This window comes from Leptosomus discolor, chromosome 9 (assembly GCF_034619465.1).
Source record: "Leptosomus discolor isolate bLepDis1 chromosome 9, bLepDis1.hap2, whole genome shotgun sequence".
Lineage (NCBI taxonomy): Eukaryota > Metazoa > Chordata > Aves > Leptosomiformes > Leptosomidae > Leptosomus > Leptosomus discolor.
In genome coordinates this window covers 23,909,762-23,931,642 of record NC_141399.1, presented here as the reverse complement: position 1 = coordinate 23,931,642, position 21,881 = coordinate 23,909,762, and positions in this window count along the sequence as shown.

Genomic DNA, 21,881 nt, shown 5'->3' with positions numbered 1-21,881 from the left:
TTTCTTGATGTCATCAAGTTTAACGAAAAGAGAGTGAAATATTGGAGATATGGGGGAAAGTTCATGATATTTTGTGAACAGAGAAAACAATTCAGGCTTTCTGGAAGATGGTCTTTTCTGCTCAACTTGATGAAACACGGGGCAAGGTCTCATTGCTCAGGGCTGCCCCAACAGCTTACTGCAGAAACTAACATTTAGTACACGGTTGCCTTCTGTAGTTTTTGCACTTTTGCAGCTAGCTAGTGAAAAGTTGCCCTAAAGTGAGTGAAAACATTATTATTTCTCCTATAAAATCTCCTGTATTTGTGAAAAACCTGTTACAATAAGCCTTTTCTGTTCTCCAGAATTGCTGGCAAAAGATCCATCGAGGACAATTCGTGATACTGGTTCATACTATGCAGACATGTTTGGTAAGGAAACAGTAACTCACGTTGGCTAGTATTTGTCATAAGAAAAAGTTACACTTTCTCATTCGTTGTTGAAGTTCACATTCAAGACAAAACTGCAAGGAACTGAATTTGACCTTGAACCGATTCCAAAAATTTGGCTTGTGTACTCCCAGTTGAAAGAAAAATCAGGGATCCTGGCTCAAGGGTGAAATGGAAGCCTTGTTTGAACTATAAAATTAGTGCAGTTTGAGAAAAGTGACCGTATTGTACGGGAACATAAATTAAAGGTAAATCATGGAAACAATGAAGTTTTTTTAGAAAAATAAAATCACTTTCCATTAGAAGTCAATTATTTTGCTAGAAGATCAAATATATTTTCACTAATAACACTATTCACTAGTAGACCATGAAGTCCTGTACACATCTGAAATATGTAAATCTTTTAATATGTGCAACAGAAACTTGGTGTTGGAACAGTGTCAAACAGTTTCTGCAAAATTACAATGCAAGTCGGACCACATGAAGTAATCAAAGTCTCAGTTTATTAAAATGTGTTATTTATGAGTAACAGAAAATATTTCTCATCTGTGAAAGAGAAATGAGTTAAGAATTAACCCCTTTAATATTAACAAGGTTTCTTTTTCTCATTAAACATACAAATAGGGAATTTTATTCATGAAGCAGGCAAAACAGATATGCCAAGTCTCCCACATTATCATCTACTGGATTTAGTCTCTAGCTAATAAATCTTCTGATTCACATATTCTTTTTACAGAATCATAACATCTTACCCTGCTGGCTAGGGTTGCTGACATCCTCTATATAAAGATTGCCTTGGCTGCTGGCACTGTACGACACTGTACGACACTGTACCATAACTACAACTAAGCAAACAGTGATTTGAAGGGTTGCTATAAAAAGGCTAATGGTTGTCACAGACCAATGGTTGTAAAGAGACTTTGTCAAAAGCAAGATAAAATAGGTTGGATCCTCTTGGATCCATCTAGTCAGTATGAACACCTGCTTTTCTTGCTTAAAAAAAAAAAAAAAAGCTTTGACAATTTTATTTTGTTTATTTTAGGGTCTAGTCTTCAGTTCACAGTTATATCTTAGCCAAAAAACTTAAGGACTGGTATAACACTCCCCAACCCTGATGCTCCCTATATTCGGTCAGGTGCAAATCTAGCAATAATAAATTTGAAAAGCTTCTACTTGTCTCATCTGCCTCAAGAAACTCCCAGCCAAACTCTGTCCCCACAAACATGTACAGCCTGCATGAGCTGGTGTGGCAGCTTACTATTCTAGGCTGAAGGCAGAACTGGGCTTTCTAGTCTTAGTCTTCCACAGCTCCTTGATTAATACAGACAGGAGAAATTGAGCAAAAAGTCAGTCATTGATTGATATGGCTCTGCTGTCATGTATTCTAATGCTTCAGGGACCCTCAGGATACAGCACTACTGTATGGCAATAATGCCTGATTCAGGGAAGACATGCACTTCTCGTATGTGGATACACTCTCACCTTCTTTATTTCAGTTTTGATGTATAACAGTTTTTAAGATAACTTAGATTTTTGATGTGGAATGTTAATATTTTATGTGTATGTTGGAATTTTTGCCCTTTTCAGCCAATGTTATGCTTTGCCTCTTATTCCAACTTTACATTTTCAGCTAAAGTTGAACAAATAGATTTTTACACAAAAAGAAATGTGGAAAAATCATTATTTTGACTTAAACATAACCCATAGTGCAAATCATTACTGTTAATGACTTCCTAGGTTTTCCTAGTCAGGACTGCTTGGTTCAATATCTTATGACTAGCTCAGGTGACAACCAGGTGACAATTGCACTAATATGATCAGCAAGCCCCAAGTCCATCCAGAACAAATCTGGAAGATACAGGAGACATCCGCTGCTCTCTGCATTTGTGAACTAAATATACTGCTCTCAAAGGAGTAATCTTGAATATCTAACAAGTCTTGAAGTAAGTATTAACTTGTTATACTCCAATAAGATGCCAATTTTAAACAATTTCTCTGTTCTTGCCCCTGTTAACTGAGTATGTATTTGAAAAATGAAAGGCTAGTTTCAGGCAGGTGAAAAAAGACACATCAACAGTCTTTAATAACCTTAGCACAGCAGCATCAATCTGGCAACACCGATGGTGTGAACAAGACTCTTAGCACCTAGCCACAGTTGTACATAATTTTAAAAAGTGTATTAAGTCAGATTTCTTATTCAACTAGTGTGGTTATATTAAAGGGTTACAGAAAATATACAATTAGGCAAGGAAATAGCCTTGGTCTAGTGATTCTTCTTGTTTGAAGACGAGAAAAGGTCTTTAACGAGTAAGTTACTTGCACTGTATCTGTTCAGTGAGGGTTTGCTGGGTTTTTTTACAGTCACAATTTGAAATGATAGTGGGTTTAACACTTTCAAAATGCTTTTAAGTTTGAATACTTCAGACCTGAAGTAAGTCTTCCCTTAGGGATTTAGTGTATTTAATTATCTCTGAAGTTTTATCCATCATAATAGCTAAATGAAATCATTGCTCTTGTATAGAACAAAGGGAAGCCAAATATATAAATCAATATTTGATTTTTTGAAGTTTACTGGAGTAGCGCATGACAGACGCTGAAAAAGTAAAAGAATTCTCAATAATTATTTTTTTTTTACAAAAAACGAACAAAAGGTTATTTTAAAAGAACAAAATCAAGGCTAATTACTCCAGAGAGATGGAAACGCACTCAGCAGCATGGTGGGAGAGACAGAAAGATGAACAGTGAAGACTTTTAATTACTTTTGCACTAAATCCAATCACAAGGTAAGGTAGACTTGACTGGTCACTGCTTATATAAAAGCAATCTCGAACTTGCCTCAAGTCACAAAAGACTTTCACAAAAGCCCAGGGTAGCTAAATCACTTGTGAGTATCATTCCACTAGGAAATTCATACTTCTTGTTTTCTTTGTGGTTACATACTAATGCAATCTCTGGAGTTTTGAAAGGGCGTGGGGAGATCAACTGTTCTCCAGTTCTATTCCTTCAAGCAGCCATAGCCTTCCATCAGCCAGATGCACAAAACATTAGATCCCAGTGCAATCAGACTCTGAAACTACATTCAGAATTAGCTCCTGCCTTTCAGCAAAAGTGTGGGTTTTCTTACTATTTTCCCCTACCAGTGTAGGGGGAAAAGGCTGGAGGAAAAGATCAAATTACCAGTCCTTTTCCAAAAATTTAACATGGTCTGGAGCCACCCTTGTGTGGCCCAGTTCTATGCTCTTTATCTCCTGCTCTCCCAGCCAAAACTCTAATCTCTTTCCAAGCCAAGGCCCCAGACCAGGTTTCTATATTTTCTGCTTTTCCAGCCACACTTGTCCACAACCTGCAAGGCCTATGTACACACAGGGTCTCATCCTCCGTGGAGTCTATGAAGCATGAGCAACATGAAACTTGTAGCCTTTACCTATGATCTGTGTGTACAATCATCCTCTACTCCAAAAGGCAAATACCTGAGCTGCAGCCTGCTTCCCCTCTCCCCCGAAAAACAACCTGTGTGTCCCTATCCTTTTCTCCACCTTATGAGACTTCTTGTGACGCCCTGACCTCTGTATGGCCTGATGTAGCCTGCCACCTCCTGACACATTAGATAAGATCAAACGAGAGAGGGATGGGGTGACCTAAACGGCAGCTTGCTATCTGTAATTTGTCCACCTCTGCCTTATGTACATAAAACATGTGAGGATAGCTTAATTCAGCCAGTGTACTTTTTTGCATTACAATTTAGCACACAAACACTGTATCACATCTCATTAAACTGTACACTACTACATCCCCAACTTCTATAACATTTGAATGTAAATTGTGAACTGCAAATCCATATGGTATTTAGGGGATTACATAAAGGTTACAGAACATGTCAATTTAGTTATTACTTGTATAAAAACTTTGTTTTACATTACACATATTTCCTATCATATTACTAAATATGTAATCTACAAGGGACATAATTTGAATAATTTCCAACCAGGCATAAAAAAAATGGAATAATTCTCAAGTTCATTAATCAATGCTTTGCCTCTTGGCATTAATTTCTCTTTCTCCCCCACTGAGTGGTGGTGCTTGGAGCTAGCTATCACTGTCTGCCAGCTGTACTGCCACTGAAGCTGAGAGCCAGAACAGCAGTCAGTAAGGAAACTATTATATCAGCATTACCGTGCTGACATGCCATTATTGGAGTCAATACTGGCATAAAAGTAGAGCAACAAGTGGAAAATGAGGACCCAAATTCTGCCTAAATCTCGCATCCCTCCTGCAATACCTGCGATTCATGTCTTCTCCTTCCAGGATTTGAGACACTTAGAGATTAGCAGGGCCACACCCTGTTCACAGAGACAAAAGCAACGCCACTCCTCTGATAAGGAAATTCAAAGCATTTCCTTGGATTTATCAACTCCCAAAGTTTCCTGGCCCATGCAATTTTTGCCTGTGTAGGGTATGATCCAGCTCTCATCTCCTGTGCTATTGCAAAAGATACAAAGGCAAAAGCATTACCCTACAAATACAATATGGAGAGATCTGGTAGAAATTAGGAATCAGTATTTTATTCTGCTGGATATTACTATTGCTGACAACAGTGGAATAACAGCTTTATAAGAGGAGATCCATATAGAATCCCAACTTACAAATGAGAAAGTTGAGGCCTATGGAGGAAAACAACTTGCATGCCTTCACAAAGGGAACCAGGACTCCTCGGGGAATAGAATCCAAAAATCCATGTAACAAAATCACTGTTATATCATGCATTTGGTAAACATCGTGGTCAATAAAAAAATGGTAAGTGCAATCTATTTCAGATACATATTGGGAAACATCCTGGTTAGAATTCTTGTTATTTACTGTGAAGAAGATGCAGTGAAGGACCATAAAACTGAGGCATATATTGCAGTATCTGTTCCAGAGCAAAGTTGGAAGAAGTAGAAACATAAGCACAAACTGACAAAGAAGCAAGACGTTATGCACTTTTACCACCAACACCTGAAGAGACATTCAAACAAATTATCCCAACCAGATTGTTAAGAAGTCAGTTACTGGGCTGTTTTGGTTTTTTGTTTAAAGGTAACCCTGCAGCAATTAGATACTAATCATGTCACCACCACAAATTTACAAATAGGAAAGGAGCTACAGTCCAACAGATGCACCCAAGTTTCTTTAATCCTTTTTCCTTTCAGGCAAATTCCAGACTATTCCCACCTGCCTGCTGTACCCTTGCTGATCAATTATCCTGTTGAACTGAAAGTGAACCTGCTGCAAAGGGTTAAGGTGGCTGCACTGTCACAGAGCCAATTGCATGGAAAACAAGATGTATAAGATCTCATAAGAAGAAAGAACAGTGGTAATCATACTGATGTCCATCTTAGCAGGTGTCTAATATGGACTATTTGTTTGGTTTCATTAAATAAAAGGACCATGATGTAGTGAAGTGTGAATACTATAGTAGTTTTATAAAGCATTGAGGTGTTACTTTTCAGAGGCTGCTTACTTCTTCAAAAAGCCCTAAAAATATCAAGAAGAGTGCCATGGGCACCATACCTTCCTGAGGCATCAGCTGATAGATTTAGAGCATTTAGGGGAAAACAATGGCTACCTCACAAAGAATATGTCCATTCTTTGGAAGGTGTAATAACAGCTTTGTAATGTGAAGCTCTTTTAGTTTTTACCTTCAGATGGGACACCTAGGACACCAGGAGAGGTAAGGTTTACCAAGCCGAGTTTCGGCTGCCCTGACACCAAACTGCCAGTGCCATGCTCCTCAGGCTGCCGGCCACTCCTCAAGAATCATTTTCCACTTGGCTGTTTCATTAAAAGTGTCAGTAAAAGGGCCATTCAGTAATAGTAATGGTTATATTAGGACATCTGTGCTCTGCAAACAGCACCCAAAACGACCTGGCCTTACAGAACTCACTAAACTTTGAAATGTGAAAATTTTCTGTCACTGCCAGCCTGGATTCACTTTGAATTGTCTGTCTGCTTTTATATATGACCGATTCTTCTGTAAAAGTCTAGAATACACAGGTTAGGACACTGCATCATTGATACTGTTCGAAATTTGGCATGTTATACTTTGTGTTCAGATTCTCTCCTCTGATTTAAATTTTACAGTCTGTTTTTTCTTGCCCCCCACCCCCCTTTTTCAAAAAAAAAAAAAAAGGTTTTCCAGAAAAAGATTAGGTTATGTTTTTGCCACAGCACATGGTTTTCAAGAATTCTGCCACTGAAATTTGTGAGGATTATCTTGATCTGGAAAAGATTCCCCTTCCTTCCTTCATACCTTGGGCACGTACTAACAAGTCATGGTATTAAATGAATGTCAGAGAACAAATCTCAGCAGCATGATGATAGAGTACTGATATACAGTGGTGACGTGCTATCTTCTGGGCCAGACTGTTGTGCCATATGATTACGCATGCCATCCTATACCAACTCAACTTAAACTGAAGACAATGGCAAGATAATATTTTAACACTCGTGATGTCATGAGAAAATGAACTTGCAATTTCACCATAAAGTAAAGCACTAACAAGTATTTGCACTGTCCCAGCTATAAACCTAAAAATTCTTTTCAACAGATATGATTAATTTGCTGCTTTTGCAGTATTGCCAACCCCTCATACTTTCAAAAGTCATGAGTCAATCCCCAAAAGCTCATCAGATAGGTTTGAAAGGGATCTCGCTCTCCCTGTATATAAATATAGATGTGTATATATATGTAGACACATATATGGATTACTATTTGCTTTTGGGATATCGAATCTTGAGGAAAGAGGATTAATTTTCAAATTTTCAACATTTTTGCTCAATTAAGGGAACTTAAGTAGCTATTTTTAATAAGCAGATGAAATTTTAACAGTAAAGATTACATTCAGGGACCAACTCATCTTTAAACCAGAAAACAGTATGTTCTGTAGTATAATATATTTGGCAAAATCATTAAAGACACTATACAATTCAAATTATTGAACTTTGAGACAACATTTCTGGATGGCAGTTTGTAATGGGCAGCTTCAGAAGTTCTGGCGTTCAGTGGCAAGATCACAGCTGAGATCAGGCTCCTTTAGGCAGGATATGAAACTCTCAAAAATTACGTTTCCAAAAATATACTGGATTAGAATTACAGTTCACATGTTTCTTATTTAAAATATAGCAATTCTGTGACAATAAGAGTTAAATATAAATAACCGACAAACTCAAATAACGGGCCAGTGAGGATCATTGTGAACTAAGGAAAACATACATTTCTTTCATTTTTTTTTTACAAAAGCTAGGGTGACCAGTCTGCTCTGATGAAGTTTACTTGGTGTGGAGTCTAAACAAAAAACTATTCTAATGAAAGGGCAACTGATCACATTTATTATTAAATTAGTAAGTTAAAAGCCTCCATAAGCCTCAGAGAATGAGCATGGGTTCATTGTTGTAACTTGTTTAAGAGCATCCTATCCTCAACAAAGATGTAACCAGACTGAACACTTCCTAAACTCAGACTCTCTGGAGATATTGAATACTTCCTCATTTTGGTTACAACAAAACGTAGTACTGGACTGGTTTCCTAAAGAAACTGGTTTTAGTTTTAAAATTTGCCCGTAAACCAACTTGCCAATAACCAAAAGAGTTAATGTAATCCTAAAGCCTGATCCAAATACCCCTGAAGTCAAGGGAAGTCTTTACTGATTCTAACCACGTCCCAAGTGATGTTGGACAGACAGCACTCAGGATGGCCATGCACCAGTTTCTGAAGTGTTTGTACAGATAGACCTGTCACACTGTGTGCTTGATTTAAATCGGTATTTTTTCCAAGAAAGGACATTACAGTTTTCTATCTATGCTGAAAGTGAGACACAGAGGTCAAGTGATTGCCCAAGAGACTTGAGTCATTCTCTGAGCTCTGCACAAAGCAAAGGCAGAACTAGAAGCTGGCACCTCCATCTTACAAGACTTTAGTGCTCTTCCCAATGGAACTGGGCTCCTGGAGGACACACAGGGAAGTAGGTTGAATTAAATTGAATTAGTGGGTTTGAATATGTTTTTCACACTTGTTGAAGTGCAATAAATGCCCCATTGATTCTCTGTTTCAGTAGTAAAAAGGTGTTAATTCTGTACAGGTGTTAATTCTGCTCAGGGAATTTACACTTTGAACGTGACTTGACTTTGGGTTTCTCAGTTTGAACACGCCATGAAATAACTTTGGATTTTTAAGGTATGGAGTGCTCTTATCTCCCCCTAATTTGATATGGTCTTCCTTTTCAATGTATACTGAGGGTGCTTAGAATCCTCTCCAGATCCTTTGGTGTCCTATGAAATCAAGAAGGTATCCTTCAGATTCATGTAGATCAGCACAGCAGCAAACAGCCACTACTGTCCCCTAATGGGTAACGTGAAGCAATATGTATTGACACTGGCACTCTGAAAATTACCCCAGGTACTTCTTTTGCCTTTTTTTTTTTTTTCCTTCTACACGTGTCTTTAATGTGTTTCATTCTTCTTAGGGCCAAAGAGCTTTCATTTATAATGCCACATTTGCACGGGAGATACAGGGATTTCCTACACCCGTTGTGCATAACAGAGATTCTGGCACTAGCGCATGCAACTCCCACACTACTACTATATTTGTCTAAAACAAGCACAGGCAGATCAGAGAGCAACAAACTGAGATAATAGAACATTATGAAAGTGCAATACAGTTTCCAAGTGTTGTAGGGGAGCATTTCCAAATATCTCATCTACAGCAACCAGCTGTGCTAGAAATTTTGCTTTTTGGACTCATGGGATTGATCCTCCATGTCAAATTCTGCAGTGTCATACACATCTGAATAAAGAGGAACAAAGAAAATTAAACAACTGACCCAGTTAGAAAAATCACTATTACTAACAGGGAACACCTCTGTGAGACTCAAAGAGGAACACCATGGCCCCCTTTGCCACACACACACACATCACAGAAAGAACTTTCCATTAAGAGACAAGTAGTAGGGGAAACGAATGCACACAGATTTACTAGATAGTAGTTGGGCTTAAGAGGTATTCCCCCCGAACACTAATTCCACACACATGCATCCCTTTTTTATTTTAAAAAAAAGAAAAAAAAAAAAAAAATCACAAAACTGCTATTAGTCTGTAATAACTTTTGTTCACTACTATATAGGACTAGATACAGGAACTAGCCTAGAAATAATGGGCTCTGTGACTGTAAAGAGTAGGTTAGTCTCTTAATTTTTCCTTGATCAGAATAGAATAACGAATTTGCTGTTACATTTTTGTGTTTGCTAGTGAAACCACCAGATTTATATATTAAGAATAATAAATTCATATTTTGATACGACTTATCAGAACAGATGAAACAAATAATCAACTGCAGCAGCAGCAGCCCTAATGCAGTTTGATTGGCCCCTGATTGCTGGTTCATGGCTGGACTCTACAGTCTCAAAATACAAACCTTTTCCTGCAGCTGGGGCATTCAGAATGTTTTTCATCTGTCTCTCTAATAAGAGTTCACACTCTGCTACTGCCTTTTCTAATACTGGTAAAGTCTCTTGCATTTGATGAGATATTTTAGTGAAATCTGAAGGAACTTTGAAACTATTGCCCCTTGACTAAATCTAGCTGGAAATAAGTTCAGTATCAGAGACTGACAGGAGAATCCCACTAGTTCCTCAGATATGGTCTAAAAAAATAAAGGTTGAAGAAATGAGGAAAACAACAACAAAAAGTCTCTCTCAGCTATTAAACCTAACAGTCTACAAACAGTTTAATTGCTTACTCTGTTTCCAGTTTTGAGCATATGCTGTTGTAATCATCAAGTAAAAACAGGGTTTAGGTATGCAAGATAAGTTTGTGGATAATGTGAAAGAAAAAATGTTGAGGCATACTATACCTTGAGTATTTACATTCCTGGTTTTATAATTATCTTAATTAAAGAGTAATTATTTCACTTACAGATAGGCTTATCTCTAACATGAAACTACCTGTCTACGATAACAAAAACTGGAAAACATGAAAATTGCATTTTTTACTCTCTTAATAACTATTCTGTACTTTAAATGCTGTCTTTACCACAAGGAAAATACATTGTTATACTCACTCGGTATTCATAGTTTGTAAAAAGCAGTCAGGTTGCTAATAATGGAAGCAGGATTTCCAGAAGCACAGGATTAGCTGGCTAACAAAAATATGCTTTCACCTTATGTGAAATAAAAAACAAAACCATAAACTGCTAACACAGGGTTAGTCACGAAAATTTAAGACTAGACAACAGTAAAATGAGGCCTCTCAGTCAAAAATATGTGAGCTTCCTTCTGCTGACTGTCTGTCTCTGTTGCTGCTTTGTGCCTGGGGACAGCACCCAGATAGACCAAGCCTCAGGCCTTCACCTGGGAGATCCTGGAATGTGGAGCCAGGTGCAGGCAACTATGGTGTTTCTGCAGCTGATTTGAGCTATCAAGCGAGCATATCATCAAGTTATCTTTTTGGCTGGCATTTGCGCTCCAGATTCCCTTTACAAGACAGAACCAGATCTCATAAGACCCTTTAGAAGAGCTGTTCTGTGACATAAAGGAGTGATGCTATTTGTAGATAATCAAAACCAGGAAAGTAAGGCATAGGACACATATAGGGTATGTATTTTCCCTAGAAATGACCTGTCTTCCAGCCACTTGACACCTCACCTGCATTGAGCCCTAGATCGAAGTGGAACAAAATAGTGGAACGATCTCATGGAAGGTGCTGGGTTACTGTTGTGCATGGAGAACTGACAGGAAAGTAGATGGGGCTTTAAAATAGGTCAGTTCAGAAAATTTAACTCACATATTTTAAATAGCTGCCTAGAATATAAATTAGGCAAGGTCTTAAAAAGCTGCCAGAAGTCACAGTCAGCATCACTTACTACTCACTGGGACCAAGGGAAGCACTCATCAATAGGACCATCTTTACTCATCAGCTGAGGCACCTTCTAACCCCACTTTTCTAGTCCAGACAAATTCCTCAAGTCCTCCTTTCCCCCTCCTTTTTTTTTTTTTTTTTTTTTTAAATGGGTAAATGATGCACTCATTGTTACCCAAACACTTTACTGCTTAGCTGAGCCTAAGCTTGTTTCTACTTCAATCAAAATAACATGGGAGCAAGTACAGGAGTTGGACTTTTAACAGAGCTGTGCTTGATGGCGTCAGCCGGTTTATTGCTTGCTGAGAAGATGGCGAGGCACTGCATATTGGTATCTACAGCTTTTTTACTCACTGTTGTACACTACCCCCTGGCATCTACTGTTTTACAAGTCACAATGGCAGGCACTGCATTTGTGGCATTAAAACAAGACAAAACAAAAAGAAGCTATAATGCATCACAAGAAATGCGGAGATCCCTGTGACTGCAGCAGAGCAAGATGCAGGGGACTGGCCTTTCCTTCCTGAAGAGCAACAAGCACAACTCCGAATTAGTGGCACATCACTAGTCTGAAACATGCTCTCTGAACACTGACCCACTTCACCTCCACCGCTCCCACGTGTTCCACCACAAGGACTTTTAAGTTTGGTACATACTCTTCAAACGCTATTCTTTCTGTGACTAATTTTTGGGGTGGGGATCAATAAATTTGTTAGGGGTATTCATTTATATGAGCGAACAACTCATTGCAGTGATATAAACATTCACTAGTTTGTGTCATTTTATGTTTCGAGACTATTTGAGACTGCTAGCAAGGTTTTGCTGAATGCTGTTAATTATGTCAGTACTACTGAACAGAACATATTTCCCTAAAAAAAAAAAAAAAACCAAACCAAAAAACCCTCCCAAAAATGACCAAAAAAACCAAACCAAAACAAAACCCCTGACAATCCACAAAGATCACTTCAATACAGTGCCTAAATCCTTTTACTTTTAAATAACTGGAAAAACAAGACAGAAAAACTACTAAATACATTGAGACAATCGCGTTCCTAGAGCTGTATTGGAACTATTGCATCAAAGATATGGAAAGGTTGAGATTTATAGCAAAATATACAATAGTGTTTTACTTATGCAAATAGAGAAATTGATAAATTTGTCCAGTTTGTGTGTTTTCCCAAACTAAAATGAATTTCCAAACCAGACACCTACTTTTGACTACCAAAAATTGTCTGTGATGACACCATGCAGCTGAAGCCTATGCATATACTGCTGTCAAACAACTATTCCTGGTTTGTTTTTTTTTTTTTTTTTTGGAGTTGTTTCTTCTGGAGCATGTTTTGCAATATAACCTGAGTGCTCAAGGAGGCTTATTCCATCAGACTCACCAAAAGAATTTGCTAAACATTGGCAAGAAGTTTTGACTGTTATTCAAAACAACTGTAGTTTCCCCCTAATTATTTTTGCCAAGATTTCACTATATAAGGCCTTAATAACAATGACTAGAAATGGAGCTGCAGAATATTGAAAATAAACGTCCCGCATGCATAAATCCCTGCAACACGCAGAAAATCCTGTTTGAAAGCAGGTTTTCTTTGTCTCTATTCTGCCCTCCAGTGGTTTAACAACGGGACAGGTCAAGACAGATCAAATCAAAAAAGCACCAACCAAAACATACTGTCCTATTCCTCTATCTGGTTAACATGCTACTGATGGGTGCGAGAAATAGGACAGATCAAATGCTGAAATTACCATATTTTTAAAAAGAGAACAAAATAAGATAATTTTTTGTCTGATAAAGTAATAAACTGTTAATAAAACAGAGTTCCTGAAATAAATGCTTCTCAAGCTTAATTAAGCTACTTAAGAAGTAAAATCACTTTGCAAGTATAATTTTCAAAGCCTCATGTAGAAGACAGATTTTAATTGAATCTTTCTGAATTGTATTGGAGGTGTACATGCCTACCAATACATGAAATTAACTGTCGATGCCAAAGGAACTACAGCCTTTAGACATGGTTTGTTCTTATAAAGCGATACCTCTTCTTATTGGAAGAAATGTCAGTTCTCACCTAAACCCCTTCAAAGTGGTTGTAAAAGTGCATTTTCCCAGGCCGGCTTTGTCTTGTACTCTGTGTTTGGGAATATGCTTGGTGTTTTTTGCTATGTGATCATGATCCATAGAACACAAATCAGAGGGTGGCAGGGGACTCTGTGTATGCATGATGCATACCCTGTAAATATACTTCAAAAGCACATTTTTGCTTGGAAAAAATTCAATTTTTCTTCTCTTCTGAAATTTTTGATTTCCCCTGCAAGTAGTATGGCTTGGAGAAAAGAAAGAGCACTCAGATTTTAACCAGGTGCAGGTTTTTCATGGCCAGAGTGAAGGCCTGCGCCTGACCATTATCACTGCGTAGTGCCTTGCTGGTGGATTTTATGCTGTGAGCACATGGATAATAAATACTATCACAAGCAGAAGAGACCAGCAGGATGAGTGAAGGAAGACCTCCTCTCCAGGCTTTTACCACTGCAGCCCTATCTACGGAGCTGTGCTAAGAGACAAGCATTTCACACTCCTGAACTCTGCATGGGCATTGGGTGTCCCCCCAGTTGACAGTCAGTCTGCTGTCTGTTGCCGATGTAAGGCCATACAGAGCCAAGCCTGGCTTGTTTTCTTCTCTCTGAGGCTATTCTACCTGATATAGGTGCGGTTTGTTCAGGATTTCTTCTGTCACTCCCAGATGCTGTTTTTCAACCTGTGGTTTGACCTTCTGATGTATTTTTCCACCTGTGGCAATGTTCTTTCTAATTCCATCTTGTTACAACCCTCCCTGTTTTCTGTCTCTCTGGCACATACACACCTCTCCCCGCTTCTAGATCCTAACTGTGTGGAAGGACAGGTCCGATACTACACATCTTCCCTTACTGTTGATTACTAACTGAAGAAATGTTTCTGTGTGAAAGACTTGGGAATATGGCACTGTGTAGGACCCATCACAGAGTGCTGTACAGAGCTGTAGTTGCATTCACAGCTAAAACATGAGGAAAGCGCTCAGCATCGCAGCAGCTTTTGAGGCATTATAATACTGCAATTCATCAGCAAATCATAGAGTGGCAGAAGAACATTTTCACAAACCCAGGGCTGAGAAACAGCTCTGCATTCTCTTCCTTCTCAATTTCAGGCAATAGGCTACAATCAATGTGATTTTAAAATAGTGCCTCTTTGACTCTTTTTACATCACTCCTGGTTTTGAGCCTTTAAACTTTTCTTCAAAACCAAGAAAGCCACTGCCTTGTAAGTGTTAAACTGAGATCCTCTTAGTAGTGAGAATCCCTTTGTTATGATCCCCAGAAAACAAAGTATCTAGAGAGTTTCAGCCAGACCTGTGATTTTTCTTACTAAACCATGGAAAGTTTGCATTCAAATAGCAACTGTACTGCTTTGCCATATAGCTCTGCTATGAGAGCTTACTATGGGCCTTAATCGGTCAGTGTGTTAGGTACCCCTCAGTGCAGAGATGTATCAGGAAATAGAGACAGTGCTCCCACTCATAGCACTAGCTTAAAAGTTAATGAGTCAAACCCTCTTCCCCTGTCCCCAGCATTAACCTGTGTCATAAATCCGTGACTTGGTTTCTGAATAATAAAGATAGGTGACTTAAAATACTCTGTCATTTTTTAAACCTCTAAATCACATTTTCAAGTCTTTATAATGCCATGAAATCTCTAATTCTCTAAATACCCAATTTCTTATGATTGAAAAAAAATTGCACATGCAAAGACAGCAGTCCATATTGGTTTGTTCCTTGCCGTTATGGGTATTTTACCTGCTGACAACGGGTTTAAGAAAGAAAAATCCCACATAATTCCATCAGCCACAGCAAGTAGATGGATGGTAATTATTTCTAGAGCAGTTGTACCTGGCCTTTGTTCCACTTTGACAAAGCCTAGGACAGTACTAATTTTGTTTTGCAGAATAATAGGGGTGGAAGAGACTCTCTTTCATTGGAAACTTATATTGCTCATACTACCCAGTACTGCAAACACTAAAATGTCATAGTAGCATTCAGCCCACATCAACCCTTAGGTAGGATTTGTATAGAAACAGTTACGACTGATCAGGTGGCATTTGACACCCTCCACATCCGTCTTCCTCGGCAACCTACTGTAGATGAACCTGCTCTAGCAGGTAGGTTGGACTAGATGATCTCCAGAGGTCCCCTCCAATCCCTGCCATTCTGAGATTCTGTATGTTCTTACTTAGTGCACAAACCAAATTGATTTAGTGTGGAGACTCCATGCCCTGGTTTTCCTTCCAGCTCCTGCCACTCACTTTCCATTCAAAGCCTAAGCAAATATCTTAGTGGAGTTTTACTATCTAAGGCTAAAATTATGAACCGTTCCTTTCCCTGAATATCAGCTGCCTCAGTTCCATGACTACTGCATTTTTTTTACATTAAATCTCCCTGGAGGTTCACACCTCTGCATATACCCAGAATCAACCCTGCACTGAGACCTGCACCTAATCAAGATCTAAACCCAGCTGTTTCACTGCCTGCATCCTGCGAAAGACTTGTGATAGTAGGTATTATTAAAGAATGCATAACACACAGAGACAAGACTGCGTTCCTTACAAAATAAGTACCAATTTCTGTAAAATTCTGGTAAGCAGTAGTGGATATTATTTTTACAGTAGCCTGATTTTGAGAAGTGGGAGATGTAAGCTCAACTGTCTCCCAGAGAGGGGTTGAAGGCCATATCCCTCACCTTCCCAGCAGAACTGCCTATTCAGCCACTGTCCAGTCTGTGGAAGATAAACTGAGCAGTTTACAATTCAAAATTCACAGGTGGACAAGGTCTATTTAGCATACTCACTTTGGAGAAATTAGGACCATTGACTAAACATGGCTAGACTATGTCCTGGTCCCAGCTCCCACGTTTGCTTACGCATTTTGGATTTTACAAGTTGGTTGGTAAAAAATGAAGTGACTACAGCAAAGGGCTGAGATGAGGCTTGCAGCTCAAATGCAGCAAGAGGACGTGGGATGAAGTTGACATGACTTCGAGAAGTAGACACACACAAAAATTCTTGTCCCCAGAGCTTGTTCTAACGAAACACACCATCGTTTCCACTCATTGCATGGAAAACATACATGCAGCTAACGAATGTGTTGAACAGACAGTCTAGATAATCCCCAAACCATATTTCTGGTTCATAACACAGCTTTTCCCTTCAAAAGGGAATGACTAAGCCTTAGCCCCTCCGCCTGCCCAAGAAGTCACAACTTTATGAAATATGTTCACAGCTGCATAGGCAAAAGCAGGATTTTTGCACAGATGACAGATACCTGGGGCGAGACTGATTCCACAGTTACAATTATACTTTATCCAATATGAACAAGGAAGCACAAAGCACACACAAAGCATGACAGAGGCATGGCAACAGATACCCAAAAAGGAGTCAGACTCCTATATACCTTTACAGTCTGAAGCATAACTGTTGATACGTGGAGGGCACTCCAACACCACAGTGATGGACAGTACTAAAAAAAAAAAAAACCCAACCAAAACCAAAACCCCAAACTTAAAAGAGGTCAAATCTGTTCTTGTTTCACCTGCTATTTCTGAATACTTCACTTTCAATCAACTGAATTCCATTATTCAAGATTTCCTCAATGAGAGTACACTGAACTGGTCCAGTTGAAGCCTTGCATAGGCCCACTTCACAAAGTCTTGAAATCCATGAGCTAAGTTTTCCTCTCAGTGTCACCAGAGTAACTGAAATAGTAAAGGGAGTTTCTCTGATCTCACACAGCTAGCTATAAAGGGAGGGTAGCATTTGGCTCTAGCTGAGAACATTAAAACATTCTAATTGATTTTTGTGAGCCATTAGAAAATGTCATCAGTACCTGTGTACTGACACAATTGTTGTTTTGGATAAACTTCTGTTGTGCCCGGAACCATGATTATACAATATACAATAAGAAATGGAGAACAGGGCACCAGCTTCCCATTCCTGTCCCACCATGACACACTTTTTTCCAAAGGGAATGTCTGAACATTCCTTATTTAATGTTTAATCACAGATGTGCAGAAAAGAGGAAAGAAAAAAAAGGAATTAATGATTACAAAAATTAGTTATAACCACCTACAAAATTATTCCCTTCATTTACCATAATAAGTGGACATGGAGAGGGAGATCAGAGCCATCTTTAATAATTTTGAATAATTGTTAATAATAATCTCCATCATTACTATGATGAACTTCCAAAAAGCTGTGCTGGTGTTTAATATTAGTTCCTCCGGATGATCAGAACACTGATTTGTTTTTTTTTAATATGATGGTAAAAAACTATAATCTGTGCAGTTTTCACAAACTGTAAGTATTCTGCAAGTGCCAGCTACTGCACTGATTATCCTCTTCTAGTTTGTTAGTGAATCTTCTCACCCACTCAATCAGAATGTCTCTAGTTCATTTCCCATCACTTGGTATTATGAAAAACAGCCTGGCATTTAATCAAACTAGGACAGCTTTACTAATAAAGCCAGTGGGGGAAGCAAATAATTTGTCAAATCTTGCTACTCCTAAACATAAAGAGCACTGCAAATCAATACACGGAAGTGTTCTCAGTTTGATTCCGGCTGCAGAGAGGAAAGGGTAGCACCGTGTTCACTGTCTCCATGCTAATTGAGTGAGAGTACATTCTCCATCATATCTGCTTCTTACCAGAAAGGAAATGTGCAAGATACTGAGTTAAACTCAAGGGGGAAAAAATAACTACGAAAATACCTCTTGAATTGCAACTTCTTTAGGTGAACACACCCCCATCCCTTCTTTATGCCCAAACAGATGACCGCATATCATCTGATGGATGAAGTAGAATTCAACAGTTTCTCATCAATGAATCCTGGTGAACTTAAATTTCATATCAAAGTATCTATAAATAGGCTAGAAAAATACAAATTCATGGTGAAATCTTTAGCTGCATTCATGTGTTGCCCATGCTATTGTTTGACAGCTATTATTGTGTGACATTTGTATTTTTGGAAACAAAAACTCAAACCATGCACACAATCCATTTGCCAAATTAACATTCAAGACTTCAAATTTTTGCTAATGTCATTTGTCAAAAAGTTTATTCTATTTTTGTGAAAAAATATCTGTATCTCTTACTATAATGTCTAGCTTATCTGAACTTTAATCAACTTGTTTGTTAACACTATAACCTGGAATGTTTACTCACCTCCCCAAGTTGAAGTAGTCTGTTAAAATATGCCCAAAGACTATGCTAAGAGCCCTCATCTTTCCGAAAGTACAGCGAATGAGATAAGCTTTTTGCAACTCAGTCAGTAGTGGATTGTCACATCACGTTCAGGTTTGTTGGCACGTCAGCAGTTATCCCAAAGAATTCAGCTTTATGTTTCCCAGGAATGCTAATGCCACAAAGACTATTGCAATGCTATGGTAGTTGTATCTAAAACTATACACTGAAGAAATCTGACTTTCATGCACTTTTTCTTCTCCTCAATGTCTCAGGGCTGATACTTACTGTCAAAAAAGAATGCAAGTACAGTTTTTCATGTGATAATGGCCTACAGAGAGAAACAGCATCTATTTTGCTCAACTACTTTGTATATCTCACACGGGTTTCATGCTTTCCAGGCATGTACAAATCCTGTGTACAGGGCCTCTGTCTGGCTAAAGATTTAAGATGCTCAGGTCCTCTCTTTGTGATTGGTTAATAAAGGCTCATTTCTCAACTGCTCCAGATAGTTTGCCTCACTCCCCTTAAGGCTACTCAATGCTTCCCTCCTGTTTCTTTTCATCTTGGGCTGGCTCCTAAGTTGTAGGAAAGCAGCCACCAGACTCTACTGGCTGGCCCCGGCCTGGCTGAGGGCAGCACGCTGCATTCCCCAGACTCCGTACCCAGCAGAGCATGGGGGCTTGTACCACCAGATACCCTTTGAAAGATAGAAGCAGGATTAGGTGGGTTGATATTCCTTTTGCATTAGTTCACTCAGCCAACGGCCAGTTCTGCGGACGTGGTTATGTAACTGGAAACGGGCAGCCTGCCTGAACAAGACAGTGCTTATCCACAAGATGCAGGATCTACACAATCTGTCAGCATTGAGAATAAGCCAAATTAAGATCAGCCCTTTAACTTTCATGTTTGTGGACTCTTCTGTTATCCTAAAGCTTCAGCAGTAACAATGTCACATCTATATTTTTTAGTACATGTTGAAAATATTCACGCAAGCTAGGAAAGCAGCGTGCACATATAAAAACCTTTTCACCGGTTCAAACATTAAAACTACTGTACAAACCACCATTTATTTGCCCCAAATCCTTTGTTGTAGCAGTGTGCAATGTATCAGAGCTTATCGCCTTTGACATGACAAAGAATCTCCTACTGCCAGCATTCTCAGCTCACAACCAGTCAATTAATCCTGCAAGCACTCCAGAGTTAATAAGACACTAAGGACCACCTTCTTAAGGAAATTCTCCCTCTCTGGGAGGTTTACACTTGTATTCTGAGGGGAAAAAAGCCTGAAAGCTTTTTTCTCAAAAAGAAAGCTGATGAAATCATTAGAAGAATCAGAGACATACAGTTTTGTTCTTTTTAAAGTGAACATTAGGAATGTGAATTACATTAATTCTTTAAGGACCATGATACTCTGGAGCTCACTGAACATGAGCTTCTCTCTGGAAAGTAGAAGTGTAATAGTATGGCATGACAACTGAGATAGTGAGTCCTGTATCTACACAGCTCTACACCCAGTATGGCTGATCTTTGGTCTGTTCGAAGAGCAGAAAAACAGCTCTCTGCAGGTTCCTAAACATGCTGGGAGAAATCAAATGCCTGTTCAGTTCTTAAGTTGTTTTTTACCAGTCACTACAAGAACAAGAGTCTGCAGATGAGTGTCTCAGGCTAGGAATATCTTAACTGGGTGTAGAACAGTACCTATGCTTTATTTCAGAGTAGACATACAGCCCAAAGGCAGCACTAGATTCAACTAGATCCAAAAAGGGTACAGCAGTGCAGAAAGTTAGATCCCCAGAAAACTAAACCTAAGCTGGGTTCATTGATTCTGTATGTGGCGAAGGAGCTTAAAAATCCACTGTTCAAACACCCAGCAATTGAGCAGGAAGCTGCCTAAAGTCATGCTTGGTTTATAGTTACCGATAACAGTGCAATAAAAACTCATCTCAGCATGTCTGAGATCACAGCTCTTCCACAACCTGTAAGAAAGATTTGCACTCAAGTGAGGGTTTCCACTTAGAAACACAGTCTAGATCTTTCTACAAATAAAATCAGCTACCCCTTTATTCTCTAAAACCTGAACATGACATTTCGTTGAAAGTGGAGGTGGAAATGCAAGTGGTTAGACTTTTCATGCCAGCAATGACTCTGCTCCAGTCTCCATTTCTCACTCCCACCATCATGCCCTAACCAGCACCTGGCAGCTTATTCTGAGTGGTCATACTCAGCTCCCTACTGCTGGAGCCAGAGCATGATTCAACAATGGATTTACTGAGATAGCAAGAGAGTATGAGTGCGTAGTGCAGGGATTAGAGTATTTAACTGCAAGGGAAGAATTCTGTGATCTGAACTCTGTTTCCATGGCTCCTGCTATATTTGATGTAGAACTTAGCACTGTAAAACGAAAGAACCAGTCCTGGGAGCAGGGAATTGAAATCTCTCCTCCTAAGTGACTTCTCTAAGAGTCATGATCACTCCCTCCCTTCTGTTTGGCCTAATGAAAATTATTTACTACTGAGTTCAGCAGGAGTGGTGAGGATTGCCTGTGCCCAGACTAGTCTGGCAGTTTAAGCTTTCTCCTTCGAGGTGGGAATTGAGGACATTAATGCAATTAGACAGGGGAGGGAGTTCTGTATCTCTCACTTCCTGGCAAATCCCTTAGGACATTGAATAGCAGGTTGCAGAGCAACAAACTTTTTGAAAAATAATAACCATAGCTCTTGTGTTTCTGCAGGAGGTCTGATCCTGTCTGTGCCACAGAAGATATAAATTGTCCAGGTTTGCTATCTAAGATGATATTTTCTTGAACACAGCAATCACATTGGCAGTAATGTTTAGTATAAATGCTGTTTTCCAAGGCAGAAATGGATTGCAAGATCATTTCAATCATAGCTGAAAATCATTTTCTGGAACTCAAAAATCACTCCATTTCAGCTACACAAGACTAACCTCTAAGTCTGGACACTGCTTGCCTTCACTCTTGAGCCAAAGGAACTTTTTGTTGCAGCATTCCACGCTGGTGGAAATGTCTGGTGAGTGGAACTGAGATATTTAATGGCTGTTTGGAGCAGCATAAAGACACTGAACATTAAACCTTACACTGGAAGGTAAAGAGAAAGACAAGTGGTTTAGTGGGCACAGTGCAAACGAAGCTATCAAAGAGCCACATTTAGGAGCACTTCATTAAAATTTTTTCCAGTGTCATCTGTTCTGCATTAATCGTATGCAAATATTTTGTATTCCATATTGGTAATTCTTTTCCCCCCAAGTTCAAGTCCTCCCAAGACATGAGAACAGT